The sequence below is a fragment of the Chiloscyllium punctatum genome, chromosome 42 (genome assembly GCF_047496795.1).
Source record: "Chiloscyllium punctatum isolate Juve2018m chromosome 42, sChiPun1.3, whole genome shotgun sequence".
Classification (NCBI taxonomy): domain Eukaryota; kingdom Metazoa; phylum Chordata; class Chondrichthyes; order Orectolobiformes; family Hemiscylliidae; genus Chiloscyllium; species Chiloscyllium punctatum.
Window position 1 is genome coordinate 39,656,115 of NC_092780.1, and position 24,240 is coordinate 39,680,354.

Genomic DNA, 24,240 nt, shown 5'->3' on the forward strand with positions numbered 1-24,240 from the left:
GCTCCTCGGATGCTGCCTGACCTGCTGTGCTTCTCCAGCACCACTCTAATCCAGACTGTATCAACCTGAGCTAACAGTTCTGTCAGGACTCAGTTCTTTGTACCCAGCTCAATGCTTGCAACCTGCATGATCGGCTCCAGATAAGCTGAGAATGCTTTGTGAGGCCCTGTGTTTGGGCAGTTCCCTTTTAGCAACCTCACCGTGTTTTTGGCTATCTTAGAAAACTAATTCCCTGCTCCCCAGTATTCACATGATCAATGAGGTAAGAATCACATCTCTGCTAACTTCTCAGTTACCAAACAGCCATTGATTTAAATTGTTTATTACAACGTTAATGTATCAACTTAATATTTAATTGGGCGGCACGGTGGCACAGTGGTTAGCACTGCTGCCTCACAGTGCCAGGGACCCGCATTCAATTCCCAACTCAGGCGACTGACTGTGTGGAGTTTGCACGTTCTCCCCATGTCTGCGTGGGTTTCCTCCGGGTGCTCATGTTTCCGGGTGCTCATGTTTCCTCCTACAGTCCAAAGATGTGCAGGTCAGGTGAATTGGCCATGCTAAATTGCCCGTAGTGTTAGGTGAAGGGGTAAATGTAGGGGAATGGGTGGGTTGCGCTTCGGCGGGTCGGTGTGGACTTGTTGGGCCGAAGGGCCTGTTTCCACACTGTAAGTAATCTAATCTAATCTAATCTTAATCTAATTTAGAGCATTATCCTGCAGTTTTTTTCTCCATTCTGTTCTTTTAAGAAACAGTTACAAGAAACTTTGTTTACTATAAACAAACCTCATGCCAGGCCTTAAATGTGAATAGAATCAGTTGAACTCCATGTTACAGACTCAGTATAATCCACCCTCACCCACTGCATCCCTCCCTTTCTTCAGACACTTGTTTTTTGTCCCAGTTGGTTGTGACTTATATACATCACCTCCCCCCTTCGCCAGGTATCATACCAATCACAGGGGCATTAGATAAAGGCAGGGAGGATTGCTAACACTATTGTGGTGGTATTTTGTATGCATATCTGCAGCATGGGGCTCTGGATTATTAGTTAAACTACATTTCATAGAATAATAGAAAACCTATAATGTGGAAGCAGGCCATTCAGCTCGTTGGGTCAATACTGACCCACTGAAGAGCATCCCACCCAGACCCACTCCTCTAATCTATCCTTGTATCCCAACATTTCCCATAGCTAATCCTCCTAACCTGCACATCCCTGGACACTATGGGCAATTTAGCATGACCAATCCACCTAACCTGCACATCTTTGGACCATGGGAGGAAACTGGAGGAAAATGATGCAGACACAGGGAGAATGTGCAAACTCTACACACAGTTGCCTGAGGGTGGAATTGAACCCGGGTCCCTGGTGCTGGGAGGCAATATTTATTTCACAAATAAAGCTCTCTTCTGCATTGTTACATTCTATTTTGAAGTCACACCATAGGCCAGACTAGAAAAAGATGGCATATTTCCTTCCCTGCAGGACAATAGTTAAGCAGATGTGTTTTTGTGACAATCAACAATTGATAAATGATTATTGAGACTCGCTTTCAGTTTCAGATTCTTTAATTCAGTTTAAGTTCCACCAGCTGTCATTACTTCATGCTGTTACTTCATAATTCTCCTGCAGGTTCCCCTCTCTGAGCAGCTCTAAAACCATCACCCAGTTACAAACTGCTGTTTTGTTACCAAGCAAAAATGGTTTTATTCTTGTTTGTTTCACCAATTTTTGTTCAGTGTATTTGGCCAATGTTATAGACAGAAACGAACATTCTGTACTCATCTCCTGCTGGCACCTACACCCACTTGTACTTCTGTCTAATTTTGGTAACATTACAAAACAGGAGAAATCATGTATTTAATGTCACACAAGATTATACTGTGACAAAGCTTTGATTATGTTTTCTTTTCTCCTCCAATTTCTATGTTTCTTCACAAGAAAGCACTGAGTCCAACTCCACCTGGAACAACCATCATTCAATGTCAGGTCAAATGCCATTCTTCCTGTTTGAGTCTCGGCTGAGTGGCAGCAGCCTAATACATGCCTGGATCTCAAGAATATCATCAGTGTCAGCTGCAATGTTTCAGATATCACCATTTGATCCTAGCCTTAAGTACACTCATACCCGGGAATGTTCCGGCATCTAGTCACATCAAATCATTCACATAAGACACAAGCTGATCTTTTGTTGATAGAACATAGAACAATACAGCACAGAACAGGCCCTTCGGCCTATGATGTTGTGCTGAACTTCTAACCTAGATTAAGCGCCCATCCATGTACCTATCCAAATGCCGCTTAAAGGTCGCCAATGATTCTGACTCTACCACTCCCACGGGCAGCGCATTCCATGCCCCCACCACTCTCTGGGTAAAGAACCCACCCCTGATATTTCTATCCTATGTTAATCTTCTGTGACTTTGAAATTTGTTTCCCCCTTATAAAACCCTTAAATGTATGACCTCTTATTCTGAGATTGTGCCCTCTTATCTATGACTTTCCAACGAGAGGAAACTATCTTGCCACATCTACTCTGTCAAGTACTCAAAGAATCATAGCCAAAAACACAAATTGCTGGAGAAACTCAGTAGGTGTGGCTGCATGTTTGGAGAGAAAACAGAGTTAATGTTTCAGATCGAGTCACCCACTCTAAGAATCTTGTAATTTTCAATAACGTCACCTCCCTTAATCTTTTATATTCCAACGAATACAGGCCTACTCAACCTCTCTTCATAAAACAATTCCTTTATGCCTGAGATCAATCTAGTGAACCTTCTCTGGACTGCCTCCAATGTCAGGATATAATTCCTTAGAAAAAGGGCACAAAACTGACCACAGTATTGCAGTTGTGATGTGATAAGTGCCTTATCTAGTTTTATTAAAACCTCCCTATTTTTAGAATATAAGAGCTAGAAGCAGGAATAAACCGTCTGGTCCTTCGAGTCTGCTCCACCATTCAATAAGATCATGGCTGACCTTTCAATGACCTTCACTCACCCGCCCTTACCATAACTCTTAATTCCTTTATCATTCAAAGAAAATCTATCTTAGCTTTAAAAGCATTTACTGAAGTAGCGTCAACTACTTAATTGGGCAGGGAATTCCATAGATTCACAAGCCGCTGGGTGAAGAAGTTCCTTCTCACTTCAGTCCTAAATCTGCTCCCCCTAATTTTGAGTTTCACCTGCCAGTGGAGACATCCTGTCTACGTGTATCTTATCCATTCCTTTCATAATTTTATTTGTTTCAAAAGATCCCCCCTCATTCTTTTACATTCCAATGAACATAGTCCCAGTCTAGTCAGTCCCTCCTCATAAGCCAAACCTCTCAACTCTGCAATAAACCTCGTGAACCTCCTCTGCACCCCCTCTAGTGCTAGTACATCCTTTCTCAAGTAAGGAGACCAAAACTGCATGCAGTACTCCAAGTGTGGCCTCACCAACACCCTGTACAGCTGTAACATAACCTCCCTGTTTTTAAACTTAATCCCTTTAGCAATGAGGGGACAAAATTCCACTTGCCTTCCTAATTACCTATTGTACCTGCAGACCAACCCTCTGTGATTCATGCACAAGGACACCCAGGTCCCTCTATATAGCAGTATGCTGCAACTTTTTACTGCTCAAGTAATAATCCTTTTTACTGTTACTCTTACCAAAATGGATGACTTCACATTTACTAACATTATATTCCATCTGCTGAACCTTTGCCAACTCAAAGTAACTATGTTTCTTTGCAAAGTTTCCCTGTCCTCTGCACGCTTTGCTCTGCCACTCATCTTAGTGTCATCTGCAAACTTCGACACATTACACGTGATCCCCAACTCCAAATAATCTATATAACTTGTGAATAATTGCAGTCCCAACACTGATCCCTGAGGCACCCAAATAGTTACTGATTGCCAACCAGAATAGCACTCATTTATCCACATTCTTTGCTTTCTGTAAGTCAACCAATGCTCTATCCATGCTAATGCTTTACCAATAACACCATATATCCTTATCTTATGCAGCAGACTCTAGTCGAAGACTTCTAGGAAAACTAGGTACACTATACCCATTGGGCCCCTGTTGTCCATCACGTTAGCAATGTCTTCACAGAATTTCAAAAGATTAGTTAAGCATGACCTGTCTTTCATGAACCCAAGCTGCATCTGCCCAATGGGACAATTTCTATCTAGATGCCTTACTATTTCTTCCTTGATAATAGACTCAAGTATCCTCCCCACTGCAGGAGTTAAGCTAAACGGTCTATAATTCCCCATCTTTTGAATACTGCCCTTTTTAAACAGTGGCATCCATTGATTCTCCATTGGGCCACCATGCCGAATCATTGAATAAGCTGGAAAATTGGTGCAGATAGCAGCTGATGGGTGTGATGCTGGAATCATTACAAGGTGCATTGTGTAAATGTGTCAGTCTTTCGCTGCCTGTGAGTGCTGCTGAATGAGGGATGGCACAAGTTGTGGTGCATCAAGCAGACTGAGGTGTCGATGGTGTGGAGTTCAGGAGAGAAAGCTGTCATGCCATTTGTGCTTATCCCCCTATGAACATTCTTCCTCACAGGTCTTTATATGTGGACTTGAAACCAGAGCTTCTGGCTCTGAGACAGAGTTTCTCCCCATGTCCTCAACCCAATCAAAAATCTTCCCCTCAAAATTCAATCTGACACCTTCCATCTGAGAATTTTTCACTGCTTTCCCAATCTCTCAACACTCCTTTGCATCATCATGTATCACCTGTAAATTCAGCTCTCACTAAAACCCTAATTGAATCCAATATCATCTTTCTCCAGCTGCTCAACCTGCTCGTTCATGCGATTCCTGGGAAACCTAGCCTCAGTGTGCAGATGTCTCAGGTATAAGCTGCTGATGTTGGTATTGCAATGGTTGCTGGTCTTGTAAAGATGTTAGTGGGGCTGGTTAGCTCAGTTGGTTGGACAGCTCATTTGCAATGTAAAGTGACGTCAATTCTCACAACAGCTGAGGTAACCCTCACAACAGCTGAGAGCAGCCCTATGATCTGCTAGGACTAGGGCAACTTTATCCTTTTTTTAAAGAGGTCAGAAGTCACACACGATGCATCAAGTTATAGTCCAACAGGTTTATTTGAAATCACAAGCTTTTGGAGTGCTGCCCCTTCATCAGATGAAGTGAGGAGAAGACACACATACCCAGAATTTATAATCAGAGAGATCAAAAGATCATACAAATAGTGTGAGTGGAGCGTGGACAGGATCAATAATAAGTCTCTGCAGGTGATCAAGAATGTCAGACAATGTGAGTAAAATGTTAACAGCTGAATAGCAAGTGAAGGGATAATCTGTAATCCGATTAATTAAGACAAAGAAATGATTACAAAAAATTAAAAACAAGGTGGTGCTGGAGACAAATCAAATTACTGGAATAACGATAGTTATAAGAGTCAAATGTCAAGGATCTAACCAAAGTAACAAGTAATCCAAAACTGTACAAACTAACTAAAGTAAAGTGATCATAACAAGTTATCAAGGTGATGGTGTCAAGATAGGACAGTAGGGAAGATTTTACAGATACAGAACAATATGATGGGGTTACATGTAGCGCGACATGAACCAAGATCACAGTTGAGCCCACCTTCATGAGTACGGAACTTAGTTATCCGTTTCTGCTTGGCGATTCTGCGTTGTTGTATATCCTGAATGTTGCCTTGGAGAATGCTTACCCCAAGATCGGAGGCTGAAGTGTTCCCTGACTGGAACACTTTTGTTTGGAAGGTGTCACTGCCGCTGTTGTGCCTGTTGTTCTGGCGTATATTGATTTTGTTTTAAAGCCAATAGGTGAAGTGAATACAGTGCAATTGGTGACAGTGATCTTATTACTGTTGATGAAAGTGTCTAGCAGCCAGTGTTTATATGAGGAAATAAACAAAATTAGACACAGTGATAAATGAGACTAATTACAAAGTATCGCTCCAAAATCATTCATTGCACTGGTACCTGAATTGTCAATGATGAGGAAATGTTAGAGACTGAACTCCTTCCTGGGCAGAAGGGGAACTGTGGATTTAGAATGAGGTTTTATTATCATTTGCATAGGGTTACATGAGTACAAGGAAAACTTTACAATGCCGGCAATCAACCCTGGGGTAGGAGGGTGGGTAATGTATATCACCATCCCTAGTGTAGGAGAGTGGATAATATTCATCATCATCCCTGGGGTAGGGTAGTGGGTAATACACAACATCATCCCTGGGGTAGGAGGGTGGGTAATGTACATCACCATCCCTAGTGTAGGAGAGTGGATAATATTCATCATCATCCCTGGGGTAGGGTAGTGGGTAATACACAACATCATCCCTGGGGTAGGAGGGTGGGTAATGTACATCACCATCCCTAGTGTAGGAGAGTGGATAATATTCATCATCATTCCTTGGGTAGGGGAGTGGGTAATATACATCATCATCTTTGGTGTAAGAGATTGGGTAATACACATTATCATCTCTGGGGTAATGAGTGGATAATATACATCATCATTCCTTGGGTAGGGGAGTGGGTAATATACATCATCATCCCTGGAGGTAGGATAGTGGGTAATACACATCATCATCCCTGGGGTAAGAGAGTGGGTAATATAAATCACATCTCTGGGAGGAGAGTGGGTAATATACATCATCATATGTGGGGTAGGGGAATGGCTAATGTACATCATCATTCCTGGGGTAGGGGAGTGGTAATATACATCATCATCCCTGGTGTCGGAGGGTGTGTAATGTACATCATCATTCCTGAGGTAGGGGAGTGTGTAATATACATTATCATCCTTGGGGTAGAACATAGAACATAGAACAATACAACACAGAACAAGCCCTTCGGCCCACGATGTTGTGCCGAACATTTGTCCTAGCTTAAGCACCCATCGATGTACCTATCCAATTGCCGCTTAAAGGTCACCAATGATTCTGACTCTGCCATTCCCACAGGCAGCGCTTTCCATGCCCCCACCACTCTCTGGGTAAAGAATCTACCCTTGACATCTCCCCTATACCTTCCACCTTCACCTTAAATTTATGTCCCCTTGTTGTACCCAGGGAAAAGGTTTCTGACTGTCTACTCTATCTATTCCTCTGATCATCTTATAAACCTCTATCAAGTCACCCCTCATCCTTCGCCGTTCCAATGAGAAAAGGCCTAGCACACTCAACCTATCCTCGTACGACCTACTCTCCATTCCAGGCAACATCCTGGTAAATCTTCTCTGCACCCTCTCCAAAGCTTCCACATCTTTCCTAAAGTGAGGTGACCAGAACTGCACACAGTACTCCAAATGTGGCCTTACCAAGGTCCTGTACAGCTGCAACATCACCTCATGACCCTTGAATTCAATCCCTCTGCTAATAAACGCTAGTACACCATAGGCCTTCTTACAAGCTCTATCCACCTCAGTGGCAACTTTCAAAGATCTATGAACATAGACCCCAAGATCCCTCTGCTCCTCCACCTTGCTAAGAACCCTACCGTTAACTCTGTATTCCGCATTCTTATTTGTCCTTCCAAAATGGACAACCTCACACTTGACAGGGTTGAACTCCATCTGACACTCCTCAGCCCAGCTCTGCATCATATCGAAGTCCCTTTGCAGCCGACAACAGCCCTCCTCACTATCCACAACTCCACCTATCTTCGTATCATCTGCAAATTTACTGACCCACCCTTCGACTCCCTCTTCCAAGTCATTAATAAAGATTACAAACAGCAGAGGACCCAGAACTGATCCCTGCGGAACTCCACTTGTAACTGGGCTCCAGGCTGAATATTTACCATCTACCACCACTCTCTGACTTTGACCGGTTAGCCAGTTTTCTACCCAACTGGCCAAATTTCCCTCTATCCCATGCCTCCTGACTTTCCTCATAAGCCTACCATGGGGAACCTTATCAAATGCCTTACTAAAATCCATTTACACTCCATCCACTGCTCTACCCTCATCCACATGCTTGGTCACCTCCTCAAAGAATTCAATAAGACTTGTAAGGCAAGACCTATCCCTCACAAATCCGTGCTGGCTGTCCCTAATCAAGTAGTGTCTTTCCAGATACTCATAAATCCTATCCCTCAGTATCTGGATTAGTGGGGCTGGAAGAGCACAGCAGTTCAGGCAGCATCCAAGGAGCTTCAAAATCGACGTTTCGGGCAAACGCCCTTCATCAGGAATAAAGGCAGTGAGCCTGAAGCGTGGAGAGATAAGCTAGAGGAGAGTGGGGGTGGGGAGAAAGTAGCATAGAGTACAATAGGTGAGTGGGGGAGGGGATGAAGGTGATAGGTCAGGGAGGAGAGGGTGGAGTGGATAGGTGGAAAAGGAGATAGGCAGGTAGGACAAGTCCGGACAGTCATGGGGACAGTGCTGAGCTGGAAGTTTAGGACTATGGTGAGGTGGGGAAGGGGAAATGAGGAAACTGTTGAAGTCCACATTGATGCCCTGGGGTTGAAGTGTTCCGAGGTGGAAGATGAGGCGTTCTTCCTCCAGGCATCTGGTGTTGAGGGAGCGGCGGTGAAGGAAGCCCAGGACCTCCATGTCCTCAGCAGAGTGGGAGGGGGAGCTGAAATGTTGGGCCACGGGGTGGTGAGGTTGATTGGTGCGGGTATCTCTGAGATGTTCCCTAAAGCGCTCTCTTAGGAGGTGCCCAGTCTCCCCAATGTAGAGGAGACCACATCGGGAGCAACGGATACAATAAATGATATTAGTGGATGTGCAAGTAAAACTTTGGTGGATGTGGAAGGCTCCTTTAGGGCCTTGGATAGAGGTGAGGGAGGAGGTGTGGGTGCAGGTTTTACAGTTCCTGCGGTGGCAGGGGAAAGTGCCAGGATGGGAGGGTGGGTTGTAGGGGAGCTTGCACCTGACCAGGTAGTCACGGAGGGAACAGTCTTTGCGAAAGGCGAAAAGGGGTGGGGAGTGAAATATATCCCTGTTGGTGGGGTCTGTTTGGAGGTGGCGGAAATGTCAGCGGATGATTTGGTTTATGCGAAGGTTGGTAGGGTGGAAGGTGAGCACCCTAGTTCTGTTCTTGTTACGGTTGGAGGGGTGGGGTCTGAGGGTGGAGGTGCGGGATGTAGACGAGATGCGTTGGAGGGCATCTTTAACCACGTGGGAAGGGAAATTGCGTTCTCTGAAGGAGGCCATCTGGTGTGTTCTGTGGTGGAACTGGTCCTCCTGGGACCAGATCCGGCAGAGGCGGAGGAATTGGGAATACGGGATGGCATTTTTACAAGAGGTAGGGTGGGAAGAGGTGTTATCCAGGTAGCTGTGGGAGTCGGTGTGTTTGTAAAAATTTCAGTGTCAAGTCGGTCGTCATTAATGGACATGAAGAGGTCCAGGAAGGGGAGGGAGGTGTCAGAGATGGTCCAGGTACATTTAAGGTCAGGGTGGAATGTGTTGGTGAAGTTGATGAATTACTCAACCTCCTCGCAGGAGCACGAGGTTGCGCCAATGCAGTCATCAATGTAGCATAGGAAGAGGTGGGGAGTGGTGCCGGTGTAATTACAGAAGATCTACGTAGCCAACAAAGAGACAGGCATAGCTGGGGCCCATACGTGTGCCTATGGCTACCCCTTTGGTCTGGAGGAATTGGGAGGATTCGAAGGAGAAATTGTTAAGGGTGAGGACTAGTTCGGCCAAACAAATGAGAGTGTCAGTGGAAGGGTACTGTTGGGGACGCCTGTAGAGGAAGAAACGGAGGGCTTGGAGGCCCTGATCATGGCGGATGGAGGTGTAGAGAGATTGGATATCCATGGTGAAGATGAGGCATTGGGGGCCGGGGAAATGGAAGTCTTGGAGGAGATGGAGGGTGTGGGTGGTGTCTCGAACATATGTGGGGAGTTCCTGGACTAGGGGGGATAGGACAGTGTCGAGGTAGGTAGAGATGAGTTCAGTGGGGCAGGAGCATGCTGAGACAATGGGTCGGCCAGGGTGGTCAGGCTTATGGATCTTGGGAAGGAGGTAGAACCGAGCAGTGCGGGGTTCCTGGACTATGAGTTTGGAAGCTGTGGGTGGGAGATCTCCTGAGGTGATGAGGTTCTGTATGGTCTGGGAGATGATGGTTTGGTGATAGGGGGTGGGGTCATGGTCGAGGGGGCAGTAGGAAGAGGTGTCCTCGAGTTGGCGTTTGGCTTCAGCGGCGTAGAGGTCAGTGCGCCAGACTACCACTGCGCCCCCTTTATCCGCTGGCTTGATGGTGAGGTTGGGATTGGAGCAGAGGGATTGGAGGGCTGCGCGTTGTGAGGGTGAGAGGTTGGAGTGGGGGAGGGAGGTAGACAGGTTGAGGCAGTAAATGTCCCAGCGGCAGTTGGAAATGATGAGGTTGAGGGCAGGTAATAGACCAGCGCGGGGTGTCCAGGTGGATGCAGTGTGTTGGAGGTGGGCGAAGGGGTCCTCGGAAGGTGGGTGGGAGTCCTGATTGTGAAAGTAAGCTCGGAGGCGGAGGCGACGGAAGAATTGTTCGATGTCACGGCGTGTATTAAATTCATTGATGCGTGGACGGAGGGGGATGAAGGTGAGTCCTTTGCTGAGGACTGATCGTTCGTCCTCAGTGAGGGGGAGGTCTGGGGGGATGGTGAAAACTCGGCAGGGCTGGGAGCTGGGATCTGGTGTGGGTGTAGAGCTGGGAATGGGGGCAGAACCTGTAACTGGAGTGGGTGTGATGGTGGGGGGAATGGGGGTGGAGTCATGAGCAGGGGTAGTGTTCCATTCGGGGTTCTGGGGTGTGGGGATAGTGACAGTGGGGTCTGTGGGGGGGCATGTCAGCAGAATGCAGGTGAGTAGCGCTGGTGGGGGCAGAAGTGGTGGTGGCGGAAGTCACTGAGCATGTGGCATCAGTGATGATGTGAAGGGCGGAAGTGGTGTCACGTGTGATGCATGAGGAATTGAGGGGTGGAAGTGGTTGTGGGAGTGGCCATGATGGGGGCGGAAGTGACATCATCAATCAGCATCGGGGTGGCGGCTGCATCAGCCGCATGGCTAATGGCGGAATAGATTCCGAGGCCAGGGGAATCTTCTGGAATGTTTGTAGAGCCCTGGTTATGGAGGTGGGTAGATAAAAGTTTGTTGTACTTACAGTTTTTGATGTTTGAGATGGAATTGAAATACTGTTTGTTGAGAGTATGAATTCTCCTGAGGATGTAGTACAGAGTGGGTCCTTTGCAATTCTGAGAGAGTGTGGCCCTCAGCTGAGGCAGGGCTGACTGGAGAGAGGTTAGGTGACGGCGCATTGCTGCAACCGTGGAGCGGAGGATCTTGAAGGAGAACTATTGCTGGTGTTTTTGAATCTGTAGTCTGTACTGTTTGTCCTGTTCGGGTCCGAACTCTGCTGGTTTAAAGGTGGTCCGGAGTCCATGTGGGATAAGTTGGTTACGGAGGCCACCTCCTCCAAGACTTCCATTTCCCCAGCCCCCAATGCCTCATCTTCACCATGGATATCCAATCCCTCTACACCTCCATCCGCCATGACCAGGGCCTCCAAGCCCTCTGTTTTTCCCTCTCCAGACATCCCCAACAGTACCCTTCCACCGACACTCTCATTCGTTTGGCCGAACTGGTCCTCACCCTTAACAATTTCTCCTTCGAATCCTCCCACTTCCTCCAGACCAAAGGGGTAGCCATGGGCACACGTATGGGCCCCAGCTATGCCTGCCTCTTTGTTGGCTATGTAGAGCAGTTGATCTTCCATAATTACACCGGCACCACTCCCCACCTCTTCCTACGCTACATTGATGACTGCATTGGCGCCACCTCGTGCTCCCGCGAGGTGGTTGAGCAATTCATCAACTTCACCAACACATTCCACCCTGACCTTAAATTTACCTGGACCATCTCTGACACCTCCCTCCCCTTCCTGGACCTCTTCATGTCCATTAATGACGACCGACTTGACACTGAAATTTTTTACAAACCCACCGACTCCCACAGCTACCTGGATTACACCTCTTCCCATTCTACCTCTTGCAAAAATGCCATCCCGTATTCCCAATTCCTCCGCCTCCGCCGGATCTGCTCCCAGGAGGACCAGTTCCACTACAGAACACACCAGATGGCCTCCTTCTTCAGAGAACGCAATTTCCCTTCCCACGTGGTGAAAGATGCCCTCCAACGCATCTCGTCTACATCCCGCACCTCCACCCTCCGACCCCACCCCTCCAACTGTAACAAGGACTGAACATCCCTGGTGCTCACCTTCCACCCTACCAACCTTCGCATAAACCAAATCATCCGCCGACATTTCCGCCACCTCCAAACAGACCCCACCAACAGGGATATATTTCCTTCCCCACCCCTTTCCGCCTTCCGCAAAGACTGTTCCCTCCGTGACTACCTGGTCAGGTGCAAGCCCCCCTACAACCCACCCTCCCATTCTGGCACTTTCCCCTGCCACCGCAGGAACTGTAAAACCTGTGCCCACACCTCCTCCCTCACCTCTATCCAAGGCCCTAAAGGAGCCTTCCACATCCACCAAAGTTTTACTTGCATATCCACTAATATCATTTATTGTATCCATTGCTCCCGATGTGGTCTCCTCTACATTGGGGAGACTGGGCGCCTCCTAGCAGAGCGCTTTAGGGAACATCTCCAGGACACGCGCACCAATCAACCACACCACCCCGTGGCCCAACATTTCAACTCCCCCTCCCACTCTGCTGAGGACATGGAGGTCCTGGGCTTCCTTCACCACCTCTCCCTCACCACCAGTCGCCTGGAGGAAGAACGCCTCATCTTCCACCTCGGAACACTTCAACCCCAGGGCATCAATGTGGACTTCAACAGTTTCCTCATTTCCCCTTCTCTCACCTCACCCTAGTTCTAAACTTCCATCTCAGCACTGTCTCCATGACTTGTCCGGACTTGTCCAACCTGCCTATCTCCTTTTCCACCTATCCATTCCACCCTCTCCTCCCTGACCTATTACCTTCATTCCCTCCCCCACTCACCTATTGTACTCTATGCTACTTTCTCCCCACCCCCACCTTCCTCTAGCTTATCTCTCCACGCTTCAGGCTCACTGCTTTTATTCCTGGTGAAGGGCCTTTGAAGCTCCTTGGATGCTGCCTGAACTGTTGTGCTCTTCCAGCACCACTAATCCAGAATCTGGTTTCCAGCATCTGCAGTCATTGTTTTTACCTCTATCCCTCAGTACCCTTTCCACTACTTTGCCTACTACCGAAGTAAGACTAACTGGCCTGTAATTCCCGGGGTTATCCCTATTCCCTTTTTTGAACAGGGGCACAACATTCACCTCTCTCCAGTCCCCTGGTACCACCGCCATTGACAGTGAAGACGAAAAGATCATTGCCAACGGCTCTGCAATTTCCTCTCTTGCTTCCCACATAATCCTAGGATATATCCCGTCAGGCCCGGGAGACTTGTCTATCCTCAAGTTGTTCAAAATGCCCAACACATCTTCCTTCCTAACAAGTATCTCTTCTAGCTTACCAGTCCGTTTCACACTCTCCTCTTCAACAATACGGTCCCTCTCGTTTGTAAATACTGAAGAAAAGTACTCATTCAAAACCTCTCCTATCTCTTCCGACTCAATACACAGTCTCCCACCACTGTCCTTGATCTGACCTGCCCTCGTTCTCGTCATTCTCATGCTTCTCACATACGCATAAAAGGCCTTGGGGTTATCCTTGATCCTACCCGCCAAAGATTTTTCATGCCCTCTCTTAGCTCTCCTAATCCCTTTCTTCAGCTCCCTCCTGGCTATCCTGTATCCCTCTAATGCTCTGTCTGAACCTAGTTTCCTCAACCTTATGTAAGCCTCCTTCTTCCTCTTTACAAGACATTCAACCTCCCTCGTCAACCAAGGTTCCCTCACACGACCATCTCTTTCCTGCCTGACAGGTACAGACATATCAAGAACACGTCGTATCTGTTCCTTGAAAAAGTTCCACATTTCAATTACATCCTTCCCTGACAGCCTATGCTCCCAACTTATGCTCCTCAGATCCTGTCTTACAGCATCGTATTTACCCTTCCCCAATTGTAAAACCTACCCTGTTGCACGCACCTATCTCTCTCCATAACCAAGGTGAAAGTCACAGAATTGTGGTCACCATCACCAAAATGTTCCCCCACTAACAAGCCCATCACTTGTCCCAGTTCGTTACCAAGTACCAAATCCAATATGGCCTTCCCTCTGGTTGGACAATCTACATACTGAGTTAGAAAAGCTTCCTGGACACACTGCACAAACACCATCCCATCCAATCTACTTGATCTAAAGAGCTTCCAATCAATATTTGGGAAGTTGAAATCGCCCATGACTACTACCCTGTGGCTTCTGCACCTTTCCAAAATCTGTTTCCCAATCTGTTTCTCCACACCTCTGCTGCTATTGGGGGACCTATAGTAAACACCCAAAAAGGTGACTGCTCCTTTCCTATTTCTGACTTCAGCCCATACTACCTCCAAAGGCAGATCCCCCTCAAACTGCCTTTCTGCAACCGTTATACCATTTCTAATTAGCAACGCCACACCCCCTCCTTTTTTACCACCCTCCCTAATCTTACTGAAACATCTGTAACCAGGAACCTCCAACAACCATTCCTGTCCCTCTTCTATCCACGTTTCCGTGATCGCCACAACATCGTAGTCCCAGGTACCAATACACGCCTTAAGTTCACCCACCTTATTTCTGATACTCCTTGCATTGAAGTATACACACTTGAACCCATCTGTGTCTGCAAGTATTCCCTGTCAGTGCTACCTTCTCCACAGCCTCCCTGCATTCTTGGACATCCTGAAAAACAGCTAACCTACTTGCTGGACTACAAGTCCGGATCCCATCCCCTGCCAAATTAGTTTAAACCCCTCCCCCCCCGAAGAGTGCTAGCAAACCTACCTCCCAGGATATTGGTGCCCTTCTGCTTCAGGTGCAACCCGTCCTGCTTGTACAGGTCTCACCTTCCCCAGAATGCAGTCCAATTGTCCAAATACCTGAAGCCCTCCCTCCTACACCATCCTTGCAGCCATGTGTTCAACTGCACACTCTCCCTATTCCTTGCCTCACTGTCACGTGGCACCGGCAACACCCCAGAGATGACGACTCTGTCTGTCCTAGCTTTTAGCTTCCAGCCTAACTCCCTGAGCTCCAGAATGACCTCCCCACCCCTCTGCCAACGTGCACCACGACTTCTGGCTGCACACCCTCCCCCTTAAGGATTCTGAAGACACGGTCCGAGACGTCTCAGATCCTGGCACCCAGGAGGCAACAAACCACCCGAGAGTCTCACCCATGTCCACAGACCCGCCTGTCTGTCCCTCTAACTATAGAGTCTCCTATAACTAGCGCTCGCCACCTCTCCCCTTTTCCCTTCTGAGCCTCAGAGGCGGACCTCGTGCCAGAGACCCAGTCACTGCAGCTTACCCCTGCTAGGCCGACACCCCCAACAGTATCCAAAGTGGTATACTTATTGTTGAGGGGAATGACCACAGGGGATCCCTGCACTGCCTGCTTCCTCCCCTTCCCACCTCTAACTGTTACCCAGCTACCCCTGTTCTCTGGCGTAACCATGTCCCTGTAGCTTCTATCTATCACCCTCTCAGCCTCTCGAATAATCCTCAGCTCATCCAAACTCCAGCTCCAGTTCCCTAACTCGTTCTGTGAGGAGCTGGAGTTGACTGCATTTCCAGCAGATGAAGTCGGCAGGAGCATCAGTGGTCACCCCTACCTCAAACATCCTGCAGGAGGAACATTCCACTGCCTGCGCTGCCATTACTCTACACTTAGTCTCCAAAACAAGAACACTGAGTAGCTTACCTGTAGACTTTAAAGTTAGGTTAGAGGAGGAGGATGGGAGGGAGGCCGTACTTTGTAGGGTCTGGGGTCTAGAATACACCCACTCAAATATCAATCACTTACCTTCCCGACCAGCTCTGCGCTCCAACTTCACTTCCGCCCAGCTCGCGCCGCTCTCTGTTGTGAAATAGCAGTGGGTATATACATTGTCATCCTGAGGTAGGAGAGTGGGTAATATACATCATCATCCCTGGGTTAGGGAAGTGGGTAATATACATCATCATCCCTGGGGTAGGAGAGTGGGTAATATACATCATCATCCCTGGGTTAGGGAAGTGGGTAATATACATCATCATCCCTTGGGTTGGGGAATGGGTAATAGACATCATCATCCCTGGGGTAGGGTAGTGGGTAATATGCATCATCATCCCTGGTGTAGGAGAGTGAGTAATATACATCACATCCCTGAGATAGGGGATGTGGGTAATATACATCGTTATCCCTGAGATCGGAGAATGGATATATACATCATCATGCCTGGGGTAACGAGTGGGTAATGTACATTGTCATCCCTGAGGTAGGAGAATGGGTAATATACATTATCATCCCTGGGGTTATGAATGGGTAATATACATCATCATCCCTGGGGATAGGGGAGTTGGTAATGTACATCACATCCCTCAGGGTAGGAGAGTGGGTAATATACATAATCATATGTGGGGTAGGGGAGTGGGTAATATGTATCATCATTCCTGGGGTAGGTAAATACTTCATCATCCCTGGTGGTAGGATAGTGAGTAATGTACATCATCGTCCCTAGGGGTAGGGGAGTGGGTAATATCTATCATCATCCCTGGGGTAGTGTTGTGGGTAATATACATCACATCCCTGTGGTAGGCGGGTGGGTAATATATAACATCATCCCTGGGATAGGGGGGTGGGTAATATACATCATCATCCCTGGTGTAGGAGAGTGGGTAATATACATCACATCCCTGAGGTGGGGGAGTTGGTAATATATATCATCATCGCTGGGATAGGAGATTGGGTAATATACATCATCATGCCTGGTGTAGGAGAGTGGGTAATATACATCACATCCCTGGGATAGGGGAATTGGTAATATTTTTCATCATCCCTGAGGTAGGAGAGTGGGTAATATACATCATCATCCCTAAAGTAACGAGTGGATAATATACATCATCATCCCTGGGGTTGGGGAATGGGTAATATATATCATCATCCCTGGGGTAGAACAGTGGGCAATAGACATCATCGTCCCTGGGGTAGAACAGTGGGCAATAGACATCATCATCCCTTGGGTAGGGTAGTGGGTAATATATATCATCACCTCTGGTGTAAGAGAGTGGGTAATATACATCATCATGCCTGGTTTGGGAGGGTGAGTAATATACCTCACATCCCTGGGGTAGGGGAGTTGGTAATATATATCATCATCCCTGGGGTAGGAGAGTGGGTAATATACATCTCATCTCTGGGGTAGGGGAGTTGGTAATATGCATCATCATCCCTGGTGTAGGAGAGTGAGTAATATACATCACATCCCTGGGATAGGGGATGTGGGTAATATACATCGTTATCCCTGGGGTAAGTGAGTGGGTAATATACATCGTCATCCCTGAGGTAGGAGAATGGGTAATATATATCATCATATATGGGATAAGGGAGTAGGAAATATACTTCATCATCCCTGGTGGTAGGATATTGAGTAATGTACATCATCATCCTTCGGACTAGGGGAGTGGGTAATATCTATCATCATCCCTGGGGTAGTGGGTAATATACATCACATCCCTGTGATAGGCGGGTGGGTAATATATAACATCATCCCTGGGATAGGGGGTGGGTAATATACATCATCATCCCTGGGGGTAGGATAGAGGGTAATGTACATCATCATCTCTGGGACAGGGGAGAGGGTAAAATGCATCATCATCCCTGGGGGTAGGAGAGTGGGTAATATATAACATCATCCCTGGGATAGGGGGTGGGTAATATACATCATCATCCCTGGGGTAGGAGAGTGGGTAATGTACATCATCATCTCTGGGACAGGGGAGAGGGTAAAATGCATCATCATCCCTGGGGTAGGAGAGTGGGTAATGTACATCATCATCCATCATCCTTGGGTTAGGGGAGTGGGTAATATGTATCATCATCTCTGGGGTAGTGTTGTGGGTAATATACATCACATCCCTGTGATAGGTGGGTGGGTAATATATAACATCATCCCTGGGATAGGGGGGTGGGTAATATACATCATCATCCCTGGGATAGGGGGGTGGGTAATATACATCATCATCCCTGGGATAGGGGGGTGGGTAATATATAACATCATCCCTGGGATAGGGGGGTGGGTAATATATAACATCATCCCTGGGATAGGGGAGTGGGTAATATATAACATCATCCCTGGGATAGGGGGGTGGGTAATATATAACATCATCCCTGGGATAGGGGGGTGGGTAATATACATCATCATCCCTGGGATAGGGGGGTGGGTAATATACATCATCATCTCTTGGGTTGGGGAATGGGTAATATATATTATCATGCCTGGGGTAGCGAGTGGGTAATATACATCATCATTGCTGGAGAAGGGGAGTGGGCAAAATACATCATCACCCCTGGCGTAGGAGGATGTGTAATGTACATCAATTTTCCTGGTGTAAGAGAGTGGGTAATAAACATTATCATCCCTGGAGTAGGGGAATGTGTAATATACGTCATCATCCCTGGAGTAGATGAGTGGGTAATATACATTATCATCCCTGTGTTTGGGGAGTGGGTAATATACATTATCATCCCTGGGGTAGGAGAGTGGGTAATGTACATCATCATTCCTGGGGTAGGGGAATGGGTAATATTATCATCATCCCTGGGATAGTGTTGTGGGTAATAACATCACATCCCTCTGATAGGCGGGTGGGTAATATATAACATCATCCCTGGGATAGGGGAGTGGGTAATATGCATCATCATTCTTGCGGTAGGAGAGTGGGTAATATCTGTCATCATTCCTGGGATAGGGGAGTGGGTAATATCTGTTATCATCCCTGGAGTAGGAGGGTGGGTAATTTGCATCATCATCCTGGGGTAGCAGAGTGGGTATTGTACATCATCATTGCTGGGGTAGGGGAGTGGATAATATACATCATCATATGTGGGGTAGGAGGGTGGGTAATATACATCACCATCCCTGAAGTAGTGGAGTGGGTAATATACATCATCATCCCTGGGGTAAGGGAGTGGGTAATATACATCATCATCCCTGAGGCAGAGGTGTGGGTAATATACATCACCATCCCTGAAGTAGTGGAGTAGGTAATAAACATCATCATCCCTGGGGTAAGGGAGTGGGTAATATACATCATCATCCCTGAGGCAGAGGTGTGGGTAGTATATATCATCATCCCTGGGGTAAGGGAGTGGGTAATATACATCTCTGGAGAGGATGGCTGAAGCGGGCAGTTGAAATGGTTCCCTGGGGCAGAGGTGTGGGTAATATACATCATCATCCCTGGGTAGGGGAGTGGGTAATACATCTCTGGAGAGGATGGGTGAAGCGGGCAGTTGAAATGGTTCCCAGTGACAACTTGCTACGTTTCTTATGAGGGAGGATTTGGAGAAGTATGAGATGTTGGATTGGGTTCAGTGAAAAACAACAGGCTGGTTAGCTTTCTGGTGCTTATTTTATTTCTAAAAGATCTATAATTTGGTTCATAACTATTCATAAATCATTGTGCATCAGGTGTGGTTTAAATTGGATCTTTTTAATTCTTCAATCGCTCATGTGTGGCAACATTCACCTCTCTGCAAAGGAGATGTTGGGACCAGGTCAGGAGGGGTATTTGCCCTCTCCACATTTGACTACAAAAGGTTTTTGTTACAGAATAAAATGCCCATAAATTCCATGAGTGTTTAACTAGTTACACGTTGTGACCATACTATAGTGTGAAAGCAGGCCATTCGGCTCATCGAATCCACACCAATCCTCTGAAGAGCATCTCACCCAGATCCTACCCATCCCTGTAACCCTGCATCTCCCATGACTAATCCACCTAGCTTGCATATTTTTGGACTGTGGGAGGAAAGTGGAGCTCCCGAAGGAAATCCAAGCAGAGATTGTCCACACAGACAGTCACCCAAGGCTGGAATCAAACCTGGGTCCCTGGCGCTGTGAGCCAACAGTGCTAACTTCAGAGCTATCATGCTGTCCTAATGCATACATGATCAGACAAATTCCCCTGAATTTGTAAAAAGCAAAGAATTTCTTTTCCATAAAACACAGTCTAAGTAAAAAAATAATAAAATGCTCCAATTCTCTCTCATTTACATACACACAAACCAGAGTAGGAGGACAGATTACATAACTTGGAATCTAGAAAAATGAAAGAGTGAGTTTGTGAATTTTGCTGACTTCGCCAGTTTAATGTTGAAATTTGTAGTTTCAGCATTTTGAGCATCATAGGAGTTTAAAAACGTAGTTAAATATTTATGTGTTGCTGGACACAACAGCACTGGATCGAACATTTTTAACATCTCTGTGGCACTTGAACAGTCAAAACCAGCAGGCAGGGTTCAAAAGATTGGATAGAGAAAGACAGCAGGGCGAGGAATACATCAGGGTCTTGTTCCTGCAGTATCTCTGTCATTTGTCCCATTGTGCAGAAAAACTAAGAGCATAGGGAGACAAAGAGTTCACTTGTTATAAGATAATCTCTCACTAAATGTTCAGTGAACCAAATATGTTCCTGAATAGTTTTATTATTATTTTATTATGGCATTTGTTCAACTTAGGTATGAAAAAGAATCATATAAGACTCAAAACTCTGTTTCTCTCTCCAAAGATGCTGCCAAATAGCTGAGTTTCACCAGGATGTTTGGTTTTGATTTCAATTGTCATTTGAATGTAGCTGAGTATTTCACCCCTAGCCATGGTCATCTTGACAAAGTGATTTTATCTAAGGGTTTGTCCTCACCCAGGTGAACTTTTGGATACTTTACTGATGGGACAGGGCATGGCCCTATCCATCACAGTCAAGGCAATTGTGCACGGTGTGGCTTTGCAAACAGGTACCTCCATTTCAACAGCATTTTAAATGTGGATGATGTGAATACACCAAATGGAAACCACACAGCAACTGAGATGAGAAGAGTTTAATTCTTCCACATAACTTTTGTGGATCCCTCCTACTGTTGATCATATTTCAGCTCTGTGTGTCATAGAGTCAAGGTGGTCTACAATACAGATAAATGCCCTTTGGCTCATCACTGCTTCACTGATCAAAAACAAACATGTAACTTTTCTAATCCCATTCTCCTGCACTTGGCCCATAGCCTTCTATGTGTTCAAGTGATGTGTTAACTGAAGTGTTGAGTTCCAAAACACATGCTGACTTGGACTACAGTGGGAAAGATAGCATCCTGCTCTGCCATGATTTGAATTAGTGTGTAAAGGTGGCAGAGCTGGCATCAAATCTGCATTACACACTGGCTAATCTGCCCATCAACATACTTCAGTGAATGTTCCCTGCCTATACGCTATCACTGTCACTAGAATGAAATCCAGCACAGGTAGAAGTCCACAGAAATGGTGGATAACTCAGGAGGAACAGCTACTGAGCACTAAAATGCTGAATTTTGCACCTTTCTGAGACGTCAGCAACATGAGATGATCAAAATCATTTTAAAAAATGTTTCCCAGCAAAAGTAGTCCCAATGGGGCAAGTGATCCAAAATTTCAGGCAATGTTCTGGGACCTGGGTTCGAATCCAATGGTGGAATTTAATACAATACAAGCCTGGAATTAGGAGTTTAATTATAAACATCCACCCATTGCTGACTGTTGGAAAAACCCATTTGGTTCACTAATGTCCTTTAGGGATGGAAACTACCATCCTTACTTTGTCTGGTCTACATGTGACTACAGACTCATAGCAACGTGGTTGACTCTTAACTGCCCTCTGGGCAATTAGGGATGGACAATAAATGCTGGTCTAGCCAATGATGGCCTCATCCCATGAATAAACAAAAACAATTATAATCTCCAATTGTTTGTAAATTGGAAATTCTCCAAATCAGAAAATGGTTGCATGATTATTAAAAAGGCAAGGAGTATTCACTAAGGTCTGCATTTGTTGACATACCTCAGAGAGGCTCTGAGGTTCACTGTACAAAGCTGATGTTGTGCAAGAGGCTAAATATAGCTCACAAGACTATTTAGTGCTGGGCTCATCACCTGGTTGGAGAGGGTCAAATATAAGGAGGCGTTTTAAAAGGCTGGATAGAATCAGGTTAAACTCAAAGATCTTTTCCAGAACAGTGAGTGAGTGAGTGTGAGTGAGTCAGTGAGTTAGTAGATGGGTGAGTGAATGTGTGAGAGAATGGGTGGGTGAATGGATGGGAGTGTGTAAGGGCGTGGAAGTGAATGGATGACTATATGAGTAAGTGAATGAGTGAATGCGAGTGAATCAGGGATTAGTGAATGAGTGAGTGAGTGAGTGAAAGTGAGTCAGTGAGTGAGTGAGAGAATGGGTGAATGAGTAAGAGTGGAGTGAATGAGTGGGTGATTGAGTGAGAGTTAGTAGGTGAGTGAGTGAGTGAATGGGTGAATGAGTGAGAGTGGAGTGAATGAGTGGGTGATTGAGTGAGAGTTAGTAGGTGAGTGAGTGAGAGAATGGGTGAATGAGTAAGAGTGGAGTGAATGAGTGGGTGATTGAGTGAGAGTTAGTAGGTGAGTGAGTGAGTGAATGAGAGGTAGAATAGGTAAGTGAGTGAGAGTGAAAGTGATTGGGTGGAAGAGTGTGAGAGGATCAGGGATGGATGAATGAATGGATAGATGGGAATGGGTGCTACCTGGGGGTCAGCCAGGTGTGGAGACTGTTGAGAAAGATTGTAAGCAGGTAAGATCGGGTCAGGGGTGTGGGAGAGTGAGGATTGGGTCAGGGGTGTGGGAGAGTGAGGGCTGGGTCAGGGAGTTGATTGGGTGTTGACTATAACACTTGGTTCAGTTGCAGTATTCACTAAGTTTGTCTGGGTATTAAGCAAGTTAGCCAATCCCTGGGCATGAATACCTAGGTCAGTGCCGCATGTCTGTCCCGAGCCACTGAGCCTGGGGATTGAGGTAGTTACGGGGAATCCCAGGCAGAGAAATTAGCTCATTTGGTGTTTTAACCTGACAGCAGCCATGAGCTGACACACACCTCCTAGGTTCAGTGCAGGTTTGGAGAATACAGAATTTGGAGGATTTGGCCCACTGTACATTAGCAATAAAATAAATGTGTTCATCTAATAAATAGCAGTAAATTGTGTTTCCTACAGTGCTCAGGCGATTTAGTTTAATTCCCTGAAAACTCCAAGACAATTCTGGAAGGTCTGAAATCCTCATTAGGTTTGAGTTTGTTTCCTATTTCCTTGCAGTTGACAATGAAGGCAAGTGGCAATATCTGGGTGTGAGCAGCAGAGCCAGGCAAACAGTAAATAAATAGATGCTGCCTTTAAATTGGAGATGTTTCTACAAGGCACCTCAAGAAACCTGATATCAGTCAGTGACAGGCTGCTGTTATCAGGAGGAACCCAAGCAAATCAATGTGTGAACGTCATTTTGTCAAAGATTTTGGTCTCAGAAAATTGGCTACAGGAGATAAGGAGCAAACTTCTGGAAAGTGTGATCTGTCAACAGATTAGAGGGATCTACAACAGCCAGGTGGAAAGATCAAACCTCAGCCACAGACTGGACAGCAGCGGGACATTTGACCCTCTCAGGGGCCTGGGCACTATTTAAAGGCATTGAGTTGTCAGCTGCTCCAGACGTCAATGTACTCAGAAATGTTGGACAGGGGACATGTGAGGCACCAGGGCAGGAGTCAATGTCGAGGACAAACTTCACAGGGAAAGAGCAGACAGGTTCCAATAGGCAGCGGAAGGGATGGTCAGCAAAACAATTTAGTCTGTTCTGACAGTAAGTCCTTGGAACTTGTTTGAATTGAAGGAATACAACACATCTGGTGACAGAGGGTGACAAGCCTTCTGTAGGGAGAGCCCTGAAACTGAGGGCACAGTCCAGAATGCAGGTCATTCTGCTATAATGTGACAGCTGTGTTCCTCTGCAACCATACGCTTCAGAAAACTGCGTTATTGAAAATCGTTACAGAAAATTGCTATACCCATTCAGCAGGACTTTTGCGTTATCCAAACAATGTCCACAATTTGTCAATCGCATTATAGCCAATTCATGCTGACAAAACATGGGTTAGAGCAGAACGACCTGTATCCCCTTCAAATATAGACAGCCCTGAATACCTCATTTCAAATAAATAAATTCCAATTACCCTCTTCAATACAGACACTCCTCTGAACCCTTCTTCAAATATAAACATACTTCTGAAACACAGCTGTAAGTACTGACACAGTCCTGGGTAGCTGACATTTCAGGTTTTTCACATT